The sequence below is a fragment of the Leucopleurus acutus genome (assembly GCF_964270905.1).
Source record: "Leucopleurus acutus genome assembly, chromosome: 1".
Lineage (NCBI taxonomy): Eukaryota > Metazoa > Chordata > Mammalia > Artiodactyla > Delphinidae > Leucopleurus > Leucopleurus acutus.
The window spans coordinates 163388451-163405686 of NC_139142.1; positions in this window are offsets into that span (position 1 = coordinate 163388451).

A 17236-nucleotide genomic window follows, 5' to 3' on the forward strand; every position below is an offset into this window, starting at 1 on the left:
ATGAACCATATTTGACATACGTGATCTCCTGTGTTTTAATTTTTATAAACTCCTTGGTGCCAGCAGAAATGTTAATTCTTTAAAAAGAAAACTTCTCCTTCTTATTCCAGCAGCCCTGGTGAATAGTAATAAAACATCTGAACACAGCCAGTCCTATGTTTTTATTCCACAGTCCCGGCATCCCCAGGCTTGAGTTTGACCTCCAGGGTTCACAATATACTCCAGGATAGGAAAGGAAAAGAGGTGGGTGAGGAATAGCAAGGAGGTAGAGGAGAAAAAGGTGGAGATATCACTTGTATGGGTGTGTGTGTGTGTTTCCACTGAGGAAAGAAGAGATAAATTGTGAGCAACGAACACCTAAAACAGAATGTCATCTATTTATATATCTGGTTGAGGCTCTGGGGAGGGTACAGAGATGAATCAAATATCATCAGTATCTTCCAGGAATTCACAGTCTAATGGAAGGAAAAAATATGCAAACCAATGATCTCACATCACTCCTGTGAGTGCTATAAGATGCCAGCAAAAGGTCTTAGCTTTGTCTGAAGGGTCTCAGGGTAGGTTTTCTGGCAGAGGTGATACCTGAACCAGATATTACAAGTTGTCCAGGAAATAAAGGTGTGAGAAAGACCAGGAAGAACAAAGAAAGATAAAGTAAGCAGCACAGGAGTATTTATCAAGGCCCAAAGAATTGGGTGAAAGGGAGATAGGTTGCTGAAGTAGGCCAACTGACATAGAACCAAGTTTTGCTCTAGAAAAAACTTACCAGAAACGATTGCATCAGAATGATCTATTTTGTGGCTCTGGGGAGAGGAGATTGGAGGGAAGCACAGCCCTGTGCTAGGATGAAGCAGAAAATTGTGTAGGTTTACCCACTGGAAAGTTTGGCAGTTTTCTAGCTTGCGATATTAAGAGTGCCCTCCCGGGCTTCCTTGGTGACGTAGTGGTTAGGAATCCACCTGCCAATGCAGGGGACACGGGTTTGAGCCCTGGTCCGGGAAGATCCCGCATGCCGCGGAGCAACTAAGCCCGTGCGCCACAACTACTGACCCTGCGCTCTAGAGCTCATGTGCCACAACTACTGAAGCCCAGGTGCCTGGAGCCCATGCTCCACAACAAGAGAAGCCACCACAACGAGAAGCCCGCACACCGCAACAAAGAGTAGCCCCACTCGCCACAACTAGAGAAAGCCCACACGCAGCAACGAAGACCCAATGCAGCCAAAAATTAAAAAAAAAAACAATAATAATAATATAGAGTGCTCTCCCTTCCTGTTTTAGTCTTGATACTGATAGTCCCATCTCTAGCATTTCCCACAATTATCTGGAAAGTTTATTAAAAAATGATGATTCCTAGAACCTACTCAATTAGCATGGGGGATCCAGGAATACGCATTTTACAAAATTCTCCCAGGATATTCCCATGCACATAAAAATCCAAGAACCACTGCTTACAATACACTGTTTTAAGTCACTGAATACAGAAATTCATATCTTATTTGGAAGAAGTACTGAATCCACCATTCACACCTTCATTTGTTTTCAGGTGTCAGCAACCTTTAACGACAGTTGGGATGGGCGGGGTAAGGGCACCTGGTGTTGCAATGGGAGTGGTATGAATGGGATTTAATCTACAGTGCACCTACAGTGTGCTAGAAAAAAGTAGCATGGTAACAAGAGATCAATGAAGAAAAAGGAGGGGATCAAATGAGGAAGTAGTCAAATGCATAACCACCTTATGACATACAACACTTCATAATACATCAAAATGCTCCATACTTCTTATCTCCTGACATGGCCATTACCATCCGTATTTTACACTCCAGGATAGTAAGAATTGGACATTCTAAACGACTTATCCTTACTCTTGCCCCTCCAAGAAAACAATTCCTAGAGTGTCAAAATGCAGAGGAAAATCCAGATTTTTTTCCCAAATCCATTTTCCGTAATATGAAGTGCCAATTTTCAATGGCCAATTTTCACCTCTTTCATATTTTTTTCCTAGAACTAGTTCTGTCTCCATTTGAAGATTTTTTGCTCTTTGCGTATTTTCAGAGTAATAATAATAATAATGATCATCACCATAACAATAATAGCTACTACTTATTGAGTGATCGAAATCGTGAGACCCAGTACAAGACATTTTAAAATACATGAATTGAATTCTCACTATAGCCCTGTGTGGTAGGCAACATTATACATATCTTAAAGATGAATAAACAGAAGCTCAGAGAGGCCAAGAAACTTGCCCTGGGTTCACAGTTCTTGAAAGAGACAGAGCTGCCATGGGAATATAGGTCTGCCTGACTTGAAACCAGAATGCCATTTTCCCTTTTCTTAGTTAGTCTGACTTCTGGGAAATCATGTCAATGATTAGGTTAGATTCAGGGAAATAGACATTTTTTCCAGTTTCGGCTGTAAAATATGAAATATGTTGTTAATGAGAAAGGAGCTGTGTAAGACAAAGTAGGAATAAATCACAAGCTGGCGGCAGCCTGAAATAGCATGGCAAACCAAGATCTGCTCCCATCAATGCATGAATTTTATGCAGCCTAGGCAGGGAGGATGGAGACAACCTTGTCTTTGGCTGGAGGTTGCTCTGAGAGGACAGCAAAGTAGTAAATCCCCCCACCCTGGGTGCTGGCTTCGTGGGCCCAGTGTGGAATCTCACTAGAGGTGGCTGTGTCCCCATTCACACACCATGAACAGGGCCCTTCTTTTCAAACACACTGGCTCGGCTAGCCAGGCACTGGCAACGGCATGAGAGAGTGGCGGCTATGCCAACTGGCTCTGGGCTACCTCATCTCTCTGATTGCTGCACTGGGTCGATTTGATGAGAAGCGGATTAACGCTGGTGGGAACACAAGATATACTCCAAATCTCCTGTTTATTCTCACTCCATCAGGAGAGAGCTAAAGGGAGGCTGTGCCTGGGGGTGTGACATGGGGTAGGGAGGGGGCAGACATGGAGCTTGATGAGAGATGGGGCGAATTAGATAATCTGTGCATCAAAAGGAGACCAGAAGTTGCTTTCCCTGATACTGGACTTGCCGTTTATCCAATCTTAGCTTTGGAACCCAAATGCTACCTTCCAGTGGAGTGGCTTATTTCCAAATTATCTCTACTAGCACCTCCTTTTAACATTTGAGCAGTAGTTTTTATTATTTTAATCATGGTGAAGAGGAACCATCACAGACTGTCAGAACTGGACATGATTCTGTAGTTCAGTTAATCCAAAAACTTTCTCTTTTATTCCTTCCTTCTCTTTCTTCTCTTCCTCCCTTCCTCCCTCCCTCCCTTCCTTTTGTGGACAGGTATGGAAACAGAAGTTATAGGCATCAATCCATTAGCAATAGAGAGAGGATTAAAATGCAAATCCCCTGCTTCATGCTCCTTGACACTGTGGACAGCCACCCACTTCACTACTTCTCCTATTGGTGTCAAAATCAATTTTTCACCAGATCCCATTGAATTTTGAGTGTGTAGCTCACGTTGGTGACAGACATGATAGAGACAAAGAGAGCAGTCATCTTTGAAGCCATCATTTCAATCTGCAGCTCAGGAAGGGTGGCAGCTTGGCCTAGAGGATCCAGAGCATTTAGTCCACACAGCCATCAGAACTTCTGCCTGAGCTGTTGTTATTTTACAGCCAACATTAATACTCTCAGGGAATATCTGGTTGCCTGGAAACAGAGGTCCATCACTGAATTCATTAATATTTATCCAGTGTGCTTTTATGAGCTTTATTATATAAATGTTCTCCTTTGATTCTAATTAACAGGTAAATATCAGCAAATGAAACATTCTCAAGGATTTATGGAGATGAGTTTGAATTTCCAATTTTCTCTTTGTGTTCCCAACTTCCCTGTGATGAAGTTGATGCTTTGACTGGATTCATATTCTGACTAAGAATCCAGATGACATCAGATGTGTTTATAGAGAAAGAAAGGAGGCCAATACTCCTCAGTTTGGGGTGGAGATGAGGTGTAAAAATCTCCCTATTTAAGAGAGAATTAACATGTAATTCAACTCTGTAGGAAACCTTGACATTCTGTCCAGAGATGAAGCTAGATTGTATGATTCTGAATTAAACTCATGAATATAACAAATGTGTTTCTAGATAGTTGGTTAAGGAAAAAGATGTATCAAGTAAAAACCTGTAGGTAGAGAAGGGCTAACAATTCTTAGACAACTGCTTTCGAGTTTTACCATTGAAGTTCCTTGTTCACCTTAGGTAAAAGTCATTCTTCAGATGATGATATGCATTGAATTGTATCCCCAAAAAGATATGTTGAACTCTTAATGCCCAGTACCTATGAATGCCTTATTTGGAAACAGAGTCTTTGCAGAGGTAGTCCAGATGAGGTCATTAGGGTGGGACTCAATCTAACATGACAGGTGTCTTTACAAGAAAAGGAGAAGACACACAGAGATTGAGACTCAGGGGAGAACACCAGATGATGAGAAGGTAATGTTGCAAGTGATGCATTTACAGGCCAAGGAAGGCCAGGGATTGCTGACAACACCAGAAGCTAAAAGAGAGGCATAGGACAGATTATCCCCTACAGTTTTCAGAGGGAACATGTCCCTGCCAACATCCTAATTTCAGACTTGCCACCTTCAGAACTGTGAAACAATAAATTTCTGGGTTCTTTTAAGCTACCCAGTTTGTGGTAATCAGTTATGGTAGCCTCAGAAAACCAATATATAAAAAAACAGACATAAAATCACGTTTCAAATGGTTTAAATATTTTCTCTATTGGTAAATACTGAAATTACCAAATTCTATAGAAGACGTCTAACAGTAGGATCTGTGACTTCAACTTTCTGGTTCAAACTCACAAAATGTAAGTGCTCCCAATTCTCAACAGGTTCTTTCTAGTAAATTTGATCAACACAGGCTATACAAAATCTATATCCTGAAAGTCATATTGAGGAGGACTTAGTTTTTATAAATATAATACATAGGAAATAAAATCAAATAGAAAGTTGAAAACAAAGAGGTACTTAACTAAAATGTATCTTCTATTTGATTTTTTACTGCTTTATTTAAGATTTTTGGTTGGAGAAATAGTCATCAATTCATTAACTCACCTATTTAATCAATAATCCATTCATAAGTCATTTTGCATGAATATATGATGCTTTATAATTTTTTTTTCTTCTAATCTATTCTCTTAACTGATGCTTTCACAAATCAGAGTTATCAACATTTCACAGATATCCACGGCATCAAAATAGAGACTTGAGGGTCATCACCTGAGTTACCAGGAATTTTCTTTAGTTTGAAAGCAAAATAGTCCACTTATTTAGCTAATACATTTCTACTACTGTCACATTAAATAGAGTATATCAGTATCCTGAAAGAATAAACCCTTGAGATAAAATTAGAAAGACCTCATGACTTACAGCTCACCTTAGTCACTGAACTTGAAATTCAGAGCCTCAGGACTGCTCTATCAACTTCCCTTAACTACCTACCTGCCTTTAAAGGCATGTCTTGTTTTATTGTACTTCACTTTATTGCACTTCACAGATATTGTGTTTTTTACAAATTGAAGGTTTGTAGCAACCCTGAATAGAGCAAGTCTACTGGTATTATTTTTCCAACACCGTTTGATCACTTCATGTCTCTGTGTCACCGTTTGGTAGTTCTTGCAGTATTTCAAACATTTTAATTATTATTATATTTGTTATGGTGATCTGTGATCGGTGATCTTTGATGTTACTATTGTAATTGTTTTGGTATTTTTTTAGCAATAAAGTATTTTTAAGTTATATACATTGTGGGGTTTTTTGACATAATGCTATTGCACACTTAATAGACTACAGTATAGTGTACACATAATTTGCATATGCACTGGGAAACCAGAAAATTTACGTGACTCTCTTTGTGGCAATATTTGCTTTATTGCTATGGTCTGGACCAAACCTGCAATATCTCCGAGTTATGCCTGTACTCTCACTGCCTTTGGAGATGTAACATTGCACGTGTTAAGATAGAGACTTGAATTCTTGATTCACAATAAGATGAAACCTTATAAAAATAGGTTCTACAAATTATTGGGCAAATTTTTCCATGTTAAAGAGTTGTAGAGACTTTAAAAAAATAACTTACTTTGTAAAAAATTAGACAAAAGTCATCTATCAGATGGTTAAAGTAAGAAATTATTGTCACCAGTATAAAACAATAATAGAAATGTAAGTAGAAAGTTATGTCATTAATAAAATTGCCAGTAATTCATCTCATCAGGAAGAGATAATCATATATCTATTCAGTGCTTCTCAAATCCTTTTCCACAAAGAACCACAAATGAAACAATTAATTTACCACGTTTTGAGGACATAATCTAAAGCGATTGCCAGCAGTGCAAAATTTCTTTCAAATCTTATTAGTTTCAATATTAATGCAAGCACATTCTTGTACGACATGCCAGTTTTATTACAAAAATATCAACTGTAATTTCTTACCGTGGAGCAGCAGAATTAACTATTGAGCATGATGTGTGAATGGACCTTGCTAGTGCTATACTCCTATCTGGGTCTCCTCACTTCTGTGGGCAGTGGAAAGGGTATATTTCACTTCCTAGTCCTCTGCAGTAGTCAGGACCAAATGACTATTGTCTTAGTAGATTATACGCAGAAGTGATGTGTATGACTCCTGGTTCAGGTAATAAGATCCCCCTAATAACATTCCAACCATTTCTTCCCCTCTGGTGGTAAGTATGGAAGTGATGTGTTCACACCATAAAGCCACGTGATCAAAACAGATCGGATCGCTAAGTCACTGAGCAAGAGTCAACCAAATAGGTCTGGAGAGAACCCAATATAGAGCAGACTCTGGGCATTTAAGAAATAAATTCTATAATACTCCACTGAGATCTTGGGTTTATCTGCCATCACAGTATAATCCCAGCCCTAACCAGTAAAGTAGGCATATTTACCACTTGACTTCAAGAATCTCCCTGCCCACAGAAGTGTGTGTAGCTAGACTTGGAAAAAAAGGGTCATATTTTAATTTCCCCAATGCTTTCCCAATAAGATACGAACATAGGGTTCAGGAAGGAACTAATGGTTTGGCCAGAGCGTAATGAATTAAGAATGCCACAGTAATTTGCAGCAACATGGATGGACCTAGAGATTATCATACTAAGTGAAGTAAGTCAGACAGAGAAAGAGAAGTACAGTATGTTTTACTTATATGTGGAATCTAAAAAAAATGATACAAATGAACTTATTTACAGAACAGAAACAGAGTCACAGACACAGAAGACAAACTTATGGTTACCAAAGAGAAAAGAGGGGGAAGGATAAATTAGGAATATAGGATTAATATATACACATTACTTTATATGCAATAGATCAACAACAAGGACCTACTGTCTAGCACAGGGAACTATACTCAATATTTTGTAATAACCTATAAGGGAAAAGAATCTGAAAAATATATATATATATACAATATGTATGTATAACTGAATCACTTTGCTGTAACCCGAAACTAACACAACATTGTAAATCAACTATACTTCAATTAAAAAAATAAAGGGGGAAAAAGAAGTATTACACTGGGAAGAAAAAAAAAGGAGAATGCCAGGATAAGAAATTTAAACTTCATTCTTTAGGCACTGGGCAGCCCACAAAGCTTAAAGAGTAGGAGATTGGATTGACCAAAACTTCGATTAGGGAGATTGATACGGTGTTGGAATATCCAAGTTAAAGAATTGAAGCAGGGAAAGGCTGAGTGAAGGACACCACTTAAAGGTTGTTAAGATAGTCCAGATAATTGTTGACAAGCTCATGGACCAAGGTGGTAGGTACAGGAGCAGACAAGAAAACGATTTGGGAGAGACTCTTTGGAAATAGAACTGACCCTATGTGATAACTAGGGTAAAAAAGAAAGAATGTGACTGCGAAGTTTCAAGCGTAACAAGGCAGATATAAGGGACCCAATAGGAGAGGCTTTCAGAGAGATTTTTGCCTGATCAAAAATCTTCACTAAGCTGAGCCCTGCCTTGCTTTTATCTGTGGGGAGACTCAGGCTTCTTCCACCTTGTTTCATCACTATCTTAAAACACAGCCTCCACTCTCACCAAAGCGGAAGAGACAGACAGTTGTGCAGGGGCTTTTCACAGCCTGAACCTGGAAGTGATGTCCCTTCTGTTCACAGTCCATTGCTAGATTTGTCACTTGATGACCCTGACCAGCTACAAGGGATAGGAGATTGAGATAACACAAATCAGTTAAGCTAAGCATTAGCAGGTATCTGTTTCTATTGCTACTGGCTCAGTTGAACTGAAATAGGGCATTGATTCATGTGTTTTGGATAGGACAATTCTTCATGCCATATTGTCCCGGGGAGCATTTGGCAATGTTCATAGTTGAATATTAAATCTAGAAAATCCAAGGCAAACTGAAATTTCTAAGAGAAATAATGAAAGACTTTTGAGAATGCGAGTTTTTAATTACGTAGAGTTGGTTACCAGAATATCCCAATTTATGAGGAGACTCTTCTAGCTATGGGTAAATTTCAGAATTGTGACCTCACATTTCTGTTCTTTCTACTTTTATGAGGGAATGACTTCTTATAATTTCTTACAAGCCATTCTCATTAAAGCAAAGGCTGGTGTTAAAGTAGATCTAGTGATTGGTCAGGATAGGCAAAGCCACAATCCTGTGGACTGAAGTAGAGTTTCAACTAAAAGTTTAGGGTTATGTTAGGTGTCACTTACCATAATAAATATTTGCCTATTGTCTTTCAGCTATATATGCCCCACACCCACTATACTCTGCACTGCATTGCTGGGGTAGGGAGTTGGCAAACAATACTTTTGAGATTGCTGGTCCACCTGGCTTTCTGTTGGGTTCCACCAACTGTAGATACTGTTGGGAAATAAGAAGGCAAGAAAAAGGAGACATTTCTTGCTTCTGGATCTGACAGTGTGGCAGCAGATTTACAGGTAACATGATAAGGTAACTTCAGCTTCCAGCATCCCAGGGAGAGCCTGTGTGTTTTCACCCATTCCAGCCCTTGCCAAGGTGGCACTCATTCAGTGGAAGTGACCACAATCGCACAGCTAGCAATGCATCAGTTGGTACAGACCAGTGCCTTCCAGTGAGTCTACCCAGAACATTAGCAGCTTCTAATCTCTGAGCAGTACCTATTTTTCATCTTGTTTCTCCAGTCATTCCTCTATTCCCCTTCACTCTTGTAGTTCTTTCTACTCCATTGTAACCAATTTTCTAAATTAAATTCTGTGTGTTTAAAATACCTAGAATGGTCAACAGCACCCTGTCTGATACGGTGGGAAGAGTACTAGCTCTAGGTCTGTAAACAACAACTTTGTGTGAGCCTAGAGTATCTTCAGACTGGATTCACAGGATGACAAGAGGAGTCCCACACCTTCAAGGTCCAGATGCTTATGGAAGCCAGAGAACCAAGGTAAGGAGGAAATATACCCTGGAGGTACCTAGATCTCTATTACTTCCTGTAAAAATTCTGTTATTTTCTTTTCCTAAAAGAGGTAGAATGACTTTAAAATTCTATTTGTAGAGTGAATAAGGGTAAACCTTTTTGATAACCACATTTGAAGCATGCTGTGGAATCAAATAAGCCTAGATTCAAATGTTAGTTGGGTCAGACACAAGCTCTTAAATGTCCCTGAGTCTCACTAGCCTTTCTATAAAATGGAGATAATAATATTGCCGTAATATTAAAGTATATTCACCAGAGTGTATTACTTATTAAGTACCAAGTGAGATTAATAATAATTGCTAACATTTCTGGAGTGTTAGCAGTGCCAGTCATAGGCTAGTGCTTCTTCATGGAGCATGTACAGTCCACAACCCTGTGAAACAGATTTCATTGTTAAACACATTTTATAGATGAAGAATTTGAGATTTAGGAAGGTTAAAGAATTTGCTGAAGGCATTGAACTAGTACATGTGAAGCCAAGACTCCAAATTCTGCAGTCTGACTCCCAAGCCTGCAACTCAATCACCTTGAGACAAAACCATCCTTATTGCATCAAAACTGCCAAATACAGTGCCTGGTACACGTCAAGTGCCTAATGAATGGCAGATATTATTACCTTACTATGCATAACTACAAGGATCACTTGGGATGGGGGCAGGTGATCATGCTCAACCAAGAACATCACGGCTCAGATGAGGATGCTACCTTTGTCTTAGCCTCCCCTACTTCATCTCACACTGGGCCAACATGGCAGGTACATGCCATATGGCAATGCTGCTGAGTCATAATGCCCCTACCCCAGGGGGAGCTGGATGGGGTTCACATTTTCTCTGTCTCTATACACACAAAAACAGAAGGACACAGAAGATGGGCTGCTTGCAGATGCTAGAACGTATACCCACTCCTTCCCCTTACTGTAAGCCAAGTTCATCAGCTGGAATTACGATGAAAATAAGTAAATGCCTGAGCTAGATTAGAGAAATGACCTGACCCAGCAAAACAACTAGGACCCTAAGAAGCAATGTATCACTGTAACTCTTCTTCTCAGATCATTTTAAATGACCTCCTCTTTGAGTCTGGCCTGAAAAACCTGTCTCTGTGTTTCCCCTTGAAGCACTCTGTGATATGATGGATGGACCATGCCATATAGAAATAAATTGGACGGTATTCTCTCTTATTATCTATGATTCCTTGCTCTTCCAACAGAGTTTTTAATAAACACTTGAATTATTTACAGTAATCTACAAAGGCATTTTAATAGTGCATATGGTAGAGGGACGAGAGTGAAAAATGTCTTTGTTTCACTCTGACAGGCTGATGAACCACGACGCAAATGATCGCCTGCCTCATTTGTAATTATTCATTGCAAAGATCTTCATTCAGTGGCAGAAACTTTCTGGCCCTGGGTCCTAGTGCTCATGCGATCATGCGAGCGATTTGCCACAGTCTCACCTGAGGATAAGCAGTACTGCGCACAAAGTTTGGGATGGACTTCCATGAGATAATGCGGAATCTGACAACTGATACTGCCGGTTAATCATTTTCACGCTAGTCTCCGAGAGAGATAAGCACTCAGGGTCTGCTTTTCCCCACCCATAGAGAAACCATGGTGTGGTCCTCCTGATTGCATTGTTGATATATGTGTTCAATTACCTTGAAAAGTCTAACCAGGATCTCTTAACTGTACTACAGTCTTTACAAATGCAGATGGTGTCCAGGGTAGACTAAGTCAATGGAGATTATCTGACCAGATCAGGTGCCTTTAAACCAGCTGGAACCAGACATTGACCTGTAAATACTGTAATCTAAGATAACATCTCTGATCTTATTTACTTTGTTTTCCAACCAGCTTCCATTAGGGTCCATCTACTTCCTGGTTTTGACTTTACCTTCTATTCTGAGCCATCTTCTCTCTGGACTTTTCATCTTCTCTCTGGATCATCTTCCTGTTTACAGCTGGATTTTCTATGTTCTCTAAGAATTTGGGGAAGATCTCTCCCCTCTACAGCCCTCTGCTAAAGCCTCTTGCTTTAGCTTTTTAAGATGAAATGGCCAGCAGCCTGGGTCAGGCAACTCAAAAGTACAGGTAAATCAGTGGCTCTGTACTATGAGGCATCGTAAATATTTTATTCATTCATTTATTTATTTATTTGGCTGCACGGGGTCTTCATTGCGGCATGCAGGATCTAGCTCCCTGACCAGGGATCGAACCCCGGCTCCCTGCACTGGGAGTGCAGAGTCCCAACCACTGGACCACCAGGGAAGACCCATGAAGCATCTTAGAGTCACCTGAGACTTTTAAAAAAAACAACGCTGAGGGTCTCACCCTGCTTAATGGAATTCAAATTTCTTGAGCTGAAGTCTGGGCATTGTATTGTTTAGAGTTTCAGGATGATTTTAATATTCCAACGAGGCTGAAAAACCATAGATTTAGATAATGGAAGATGTCACTTCTGATTTGGAAAGAAGAAAATACTAATCAGCTGCAGCCAATCTATAGCTACACAGATTGAATTAATGGAAAGTTGATATTCAGTCAAAAATTACTGATCAAGCATTGCCCATGCATTTCAGTGACATGGATTATGCCAATTAAGTTGGGGTTTCCGCCACCTAAGAGTTCTTCTTGAGAGTTGGAATTCGGAAAATAAAGCAGTGTGTGGGTGTAAGAGAGTGAGTACATGTGTGCATGTGAGTGAACGTGTGTGAGAGAGTGAGTACATACGTGAGGGAGTGTGTGCACATGCATGAGTGTGTGTGTGTGAGAGAGATTATCTAAATAAACACTATCACACCTTCCAGATGAAGGGAGTACTTTGAAATCACTCTCTATTTGAGGTGTTTTAATGTACAATGACTGAGTTTTTCATTAAACTGCTATACTTTCGTGACCTAATTAATAAAACAGAATTTTTTTTAACATAATGCAGACACTATGTGTGTATGGTGGGGACAGAGAAAGAGAGGGAGAGAAAACATACAATAAAGCTCCTTTGTCACAAATTCTCTAAAAGGACAGCCTACTCCAAATAGATATTATAGAATAAAAGCCTGTTGTGATGAAATGAAGCATTTGAAATAAAAGTTTCACAACATTCAAATGTGCGGTGAAGGATTTCCACTGGAGTTAAAGGAAGGAGTGGTATGAAAGAAAGCTTGCATGAGGCACCGCAGCCATGGGCATGGGCCAAGCAGATGAACATGTATTTAAGTCGTGTGAAGAGCCAAATGTACAGAATTTGTACAAGGAGCAGAAATGAACATCAAGGTCACACGCACAGTGAACGGACTCTATGGAAACCGGAGTGAAACCTGGAAGACCTGGGTTGCCATTTAAACTTGGGTTTTGAAGCTTTTGCTCCAGCTGACAGTGTTGTTTCATGCACTTTGCAATTAGGGAAATACAATCAGAGAAGAATCATGGGATCCTTAGTAATAGTTTTAGGTTGTTTCTTTGTTTGCCTCAGTGTTTTGGAATTTTCTGTATAATTAATATGTGTGTTTTAGGTGAGGAAAGTGTGTTTACTTATTTATTTTACTAATCTACCTCCTACTGCAAACAGCACCCCATGCATTTCCTGCACATTTTCTAGTAAAACAGCATGACATATCTCACTGGAGAAGTATGAGTACAAGCATGGGACTATAAACAAATAAAATTCATTTTAATTTTTTAAAAAAGTATTTGGATTCTTGCTATGTGCAAAGCACTGGACTAGGAATAAAACATGAAACATAGATCCATGTCTTCAACAAAGGTTTGTTGGACACATATTATATTCCAGCCTCTCTGTTGCATGTTATATACATGATTTAATTTGATCATTACAACAAACCAAAGAGGAAAGTACATCACTCAGATGAGAAAAAAACGAGTCATTATTTTTTAAGACTATAAAACACGTGTTTCCAATTATGTTAAATTTTGATGAGCACCTATGCTGTGCTAAATACACTATACATTACACGTGCTCCCTTAATTAATTATGTACAATTCCCTATTAAGATTACCACTTTCTTGATGAAGGAAATGAGGCTCAGATAGAATAAATAACTTCACAGTCAGAACAGCAATTTAAATCCAACTCTATCTGACTCCAAATAGCATTCTTTTTTTCTCACCAGGTGACCAAACTGGACGTTGGAAAAGGGGATTGGGATAGGGTGAGAGAAAAAAGAAGATAAAGAAGATAAGACACAAATTAAAAATTAGAAGTTATACATTCACATTTATATTTCATACTTCCAAGATGTACCTCTGAATGTCTTTCTGAAATCACTTACAGCTCTTATGTTGAGAGCCAACTTAAAGGCCATTCCTGGGAGGTTTATGAGATATTTGGTCTCCAAAAGATGAAATTAAAAGCAAGTAGAAAAGTACGAAAATGATACAGAAATCTTACAAACAATAAAAGTAAGACTGTGGGTGTGTTTCCCTTCCTTTTATTTTATCCGTGTAATCTAATGATTAATTTGAAATCAGAGAGCATACACAGCTTTTGAAACAAACAGAAAATGTACTAAAAGATAGACGAGGATGCAAGTCAATCTTAAGCCTTGACATTCATATTTTGGTGTTGACCAATGTCTGGCTTCACAAACCTTATTCACCAGACTTGAGCTACGGGGGTGGGGGGAACCCTAGTCCTCCCACAAAATTATCTTTCAGAACATAATTGTGCACTATCCGTGTATACCCTAAGGGAAATGATGGCAATTCCCCAAAATAGTTCTGCAAATGACTTGGGCTATGACAGCATTACTTTGGGAGGTACACATCCTCCCAAGGGGTTTGTTTTGTGGAGGATATGATTATCTCAGAGCTCTCAGTTTGTCAAACATTCATCACAGTACGTTACAGACTCAGTTGTCTACTGAACCAAAAGGGAGAGCGAGAGTTTCAAAAGCAAGCTGAAAACACTGATAGATTTGAACTTGGAAACACTTTGTTCTCTTGGTCACTAGAGCACTATACTCATCTGGTTTTCAACCCACTTTGCTGGTACTCCTATTGGATCTAAATTGATGGATCCTTCTTTTCTCATGGGTCTCAGTACTTGAGCTCTTCTTTCTACTTAATCACTCCTTAGATGACATCATGACATCACATGTCTTTAAATTCCATCTCTATGCTGACAGCTACTAGATTTATATCAGCCTAGATTGCTCCCCTGATGTCCAGGCTCTTGTGTCCAACTGCCTACTTAATATCTTCACAAGGATAACTAATACGGATTTGAAACGTATCACATCCAAAATCGATTTTCCGATATTTCCTCTAACCTGATCGTCCTATAATTGTCTTCATCTCTTTTAATGGAAACTCTATTTCTGTTTGCTCAGGCTCCAAACTTTGGGTTCATCCTTGATTCCTCCTCTGTCTTTCACACCACACACCCAAGCCATCAGCAAATCCTATGAAACATAACCAGAATCCAGCACTTACTAGTACCTCCACTACCACCCCCCCCCACCCCCGGTCAAACCACCACCATCTCACACAAGTTGCTTCCAGCTTTGCTTCCCTATAGTCAGTTTCCAACCTAGCAAGCAGTGCATGCAGCCTTTTCAAAATAGAAGTTAAATTGAGTTCTCACTCTGCTCCACCAATGTTTTTCCATTTCACAAAAAGTAAAGCAAACAGCTTTACAATGACCTACCAGGTTGCACAAGATCGAAATCCTCATTATTCCTCTGACCTCCTTCTCTAGGACTCCTCCTAGCTCACACTGATCCAGCCACCTGGTATCCTTGCTGCACCTGAACCTGCAAGTCCCACTATCATCTCAGGACCTTTGCACAGTCCTCCTTTGTTCCAGGAACACTCATTCCCATAAAACCAGTGTCAGAGTTTTCTCCCTCATTTGAGATATGAATTTAATTTATATTCTCCAAAGGAAATGCTTATAAAATGGAACAGACTCGGTCTCTAGCTACTGCTTTATTTTCTATTGAAAAGGGAAAGTTTCATGAAAGCAGAGGTCTCCCAAATTCCAAACCGAAGCTGATCATCCAACACCAGCCATGCACCAGAAGAATGAGATAGAAACTAAAAGCTGAAATATGTCAGGCATCTTCTAATCCCATGGAAGAGGCTCAAGAAGGAGACCTCATGGCCTCAAAAACCCTAGGTTTAAGGACCCTAGGAAATCACCTATATTATTTTTGCCTAAAAAGATACTTTTAGCCCAGTACTTTTATTATTTTTCTTAGACATTTTATTTTTATTATTTAATTAGAGTTGATTTACAATATTATATTAGTTTCAGGTGCACATGATTCAATATTTTTTATAGCTTATAGTCTACTTAAAGTTATTGTAAATTAGTGGCTATATTCCCTGTGCTGTACAATATATCCTTGTATCTTATTTATTTTATACATACTAGTTTGTACCTCTTAATCCCCTAACCCTATCTTGCCCCTCCCCGCCATCCCTTTCCCCATTGGTAACCACTAATTTATATTCTATATCTATGAGTCTGTTTCTTTATATTCATTTTTTTAATTTTTAAAAATTTTTTAGATTCCACATATAAGTGATAACATACAGTATCTGTTTTTCTCTGTCTGACATTTCACTAAGCAAAATACCCTCCAGGGTACATAATACCATCCATGTTGTTGCAAATGACAAATTTTCATTATTATTTTTTTCATTTATTTATTTATTTATTTATTTTGTGGTACGCGGGCCTCTCACTGCTGTGGCCTCTCCCATTGCGGAGCACAGGCTCTGGACGCGCAGGCTCAGCGGCCATGGCTCACGGGCCCAGCTGCTCTGCGGCATGTGGGATCTTCCCGGACCGGGGCATGAACCCGTGTCCCCTGCATCGGCAGGCGGACTCTCAACCACTGCACCACCAGGGAAGCCCTTCATTATTTTTTAAGGCTGAGTAATATTCTACTGGTGGAAATCCATTGTATGTTTACCACTTCTTCTTTATCCATTTATCTCTTGATGGACATATAGATTGTTTCCATATCTTAGCTATTGTGAATAATGCTGCTATGAACATTGGGGTGCATATATCTTTTCGAATTAGTGTTTTGGGTTTTTTTTTGATACATACCCAGAAGCTGTCTCATGCAGTAGCTCTATTTTTAGTTTTCTGTGGAACCTCCATACTCTTTTCCATAGTGGATGTACCAACTTACATTCTCAGTAACAGTGTACTAGGGTTCCCTCTTCTCCACATCCTCGCCAAAATTTGTTATGTGTGGTCTTTTTAATGACAGCGACTCTGACAGGTGCGAGGTGACAGCTCCTTGTGGTTCTGATTTGCATGTCCCTGTAATTTTAAATGGGCGCTCCTATTTCCTTATAGGTGTGATTTTACTGTTTCACTTCACCACAAAACATATATAGCAACTCTTCTCTTACTCTTGAATGTGTTCCTTTTTCTATTTCCTACCACTTACCATACATAAATAATAAGATAAATGTTTATTATGGAAAGGCAGATAAATAGATAAAAAAAGAGTTCATACAGGGCCAAGCCCTTGAAGAATTAAAGTCACCCTACATATAAAATTCAAGTGATAATATCTACTTTCAAATAGTACATGGCTATTAGGCTACTATATAAAAAGCACTGTGGTGATCACCACTGATCCTATAAAATGAAGAAAACATGAATTTGGCCCTCAAGGAGTTCATAAACCAGTGCAGGGACATAACAATCCTTAAATATAATAGGGGGCAAGCACTATAATGAAGCTACAAAGAAAAGAAAAGAAAAATAGGCAGAAAAGAAAAATAC